Source organism: Chenopodium album, chromosome 26 (genome assembly GCF_948465745.1).
Source record: "Chenopodium album chromosome 26, dcCheAlbu1.1, whole genome shotgun sequence".
NCBI classification, from domain to species: domain Eukaryota; kingdom Viridiplantae; phylum Streptophyta; class Magnoliopsida; order Caryophyllales; family Amaranthaceae; genus Chenopodium; species Chenopodium album.
Window position 1 is genome coordinate 33,376,601 of NC_137859.1, and position 2,290 is coordinate 33,378,890.

At 33.4% G+C, this 2,290-nt stretch overlaps 1 pseudogene across 1 annotated transcript; it reads left to right on the forward strand.

Annotated features, from left to right (window-relative positions):
- Positions 1-646: 646 nt before the first annotated feature.
- LOC145617944 (zinc finger A20 and AN1 domain-containing stress-associated protein 4 pseudogene) lies at positions 647-1,934 on the forward strand (annotated as a pseudogene). Its single transcript, XR_014107816.1, has 2 exons — positions 647-887; positions 1,090-1,934. The product of XR_014107816.1 is annotated as a zinc finger A20 and AN1 domain-containing stress-associated protein 4 pseudogene (transcript).
- Positions 1,935-2,290: the final 356 nt, after the last annotated feature.

A 2,290-nucleotide genomic window follows, 5' to 3' on the forward strand; every position in this document is an offset into this window, starting at 1 on the left:
ACATTTTCCAAAAAAAAAAAAAGTTTTAAAGCAAACTTGGTCCGACACTAATATAGTTTGCGCACAACTTATCACCAAGTTCTGTTAAAAATACTTTATAGACCGGATTAGTTAATTAAAACGAATACCATACAAGTACATGAAAATACTATAAATTGATTACCCAATATTTTGTTCATACAAGTATATCATATTTTTTAAAATTCAGATTTCATAGATAATTAACCATGTACTCGTATACAAACACAAGAAGAAAAAAAAAAGGAGTCGAAAACAAAAAAATGGAAAAATAAAAATGAACTCATGATGATCTCTTAATAACAACATCTCACCACCTAACCCCAAAAAAGTTGATGTACATTCTTAACCCACTTATCATCCGCCACATCTAACCATATAAAGCAAACCGCGTGTCCTTCAACTTATTATAAATTCAATTATTAAAAAATCCCTTTAACCCAAAAAATAAAATAAAAAATAAAAAAATAAAGGATCTTTCTTGAATAATTACAAATAATCCCCTCCAATTAATTCCCATCATTTCTCGTGTCTCCTTCCCATTTGCCTATTTTCTTCCCTTTTCCACCCTGTCTCTCTACTTTTCTTTTTTTATTCTTCCTTTTTATTTATTCCTATTTTTATTTTTTGGAAATTTCAAAAAAAAAAAAAAAAATCAACTTCGATGATCATTTGTCTGTTTTTCGCCGTTGTTTCCTCCATTTTCTCTCTCCTCCTAATATTTGTCTATAATTATTTATTTATGTCTTTCGTCTTTTCTTTCTCTCTCCTTATTAATCCCTTTTCTCTCTCTGACACACCCATCCCCTTCTTCTAGTTTGTTGCAGATTTCATTCATATTTTCTTCATCCTTCTTTTACCTTTTTCAGGTATTATTCCATTTCTTCCTCAATTTAATCCATCTCTTCTTTTAATTTCATTTCATGTTATTGATTTAAAGTTACATGTCGATTGATGTTATTAATGTTTATATAGGACGGATATTTAATATTGTTTATTTATGTATTATGTGTGGTCTTAAGGGCTTTGTATAACATTTTTCCGTGTTTTTTATTTAATTTGGTTTTGTAGATCTATTGGTGAAAACAAATTTGCTGTGACAAAAAGAGGAGAGAGAAAGTTGTGTAATTGATATATACGGTTGAAAAAAAAATGGCAGAAGAACATGGATTTCAAGCATCAGAAGGCCTCAGATTATGTGCAAATAATTGCGGGTTTTTTGGAAGCTCAGCAACTTTAAATTTATGTTCCAAATGTTTTAGGGACGTACACATGAAAGAAGAACAAGATGCGCTTGCAAAAGCCGCTTTAGATAGCACCAACCCCGGAAGCCTTCCGGGGTTGGTGCATAGCCCGGGCTCATCCACCCAGTCGGCCAGCTTTAAACTAGCTGGCCCGGCTGCGGTGGATTGGGCATCGGCGGTTGAGACTCCTACAACGATGATCTCAACCGTCGATGTCCAAGCTGGGCCCGTGGCTATCCCGTCAACCCAACCTAACCGGTGCTTAACGTGTCGTAAACGGGTTGGGTTGACCGGGTTTAAGTGTAGGTGCGGGTTGATGTTCTGTGGGTCCCATCGATACCCCGAACAACATGGGTGCACGTTTGATTACAAAACCATGGGTAAAGATGCAATTGCAAAGGCTAACCCGTTGATCAAGGCAGAGAAATTGGAGAAAATTTGAAGAATTATAAGATGACTAAATTTGGAAACCCCCTCAAATTATGAATTTTAATGAATATTTTCTTGAGTATATTTGTGGGATATGAGATCAATTGTCATAGTTGATTAAAGATGGGTGGGAAAAAAAATGGAAAATTTGGGAATGTAATTTTTTTTCCTTCCCTTATTAGGCACATAATGTTGAGGTGGATTAAAAATGTTTTAGTATATATTATCTTCTCATTTTAATTATGTTGTCTCTTTTTTTTTCTTTGCCATTTTAATTCTTACAATTATTAACTTTGTTTTGATGTGTGTTTTTGTTTTTGCTTAATGGGTATTGAATAAGGAAAAACATAAAACTCATTATTAGCATAAGCGTGTTGACTTTTTAACAAATGTTTCCTTATGTAATGAATTGTTCAAAAAAAAAAAAAATCAAAAAAAATCAACAATGCATGAATTGCGTAAGTACATACGTAAGCTTTAACTTGATTAAGATGAGAATGTGATGACGAGGAAAATGTCCAAAATTCCCACATTCATTGTTTAAGGCTTTAAAGTTCTGGTGCATGAACTTGCGTACTTGCCCCTTTGTTTAGCTGTCC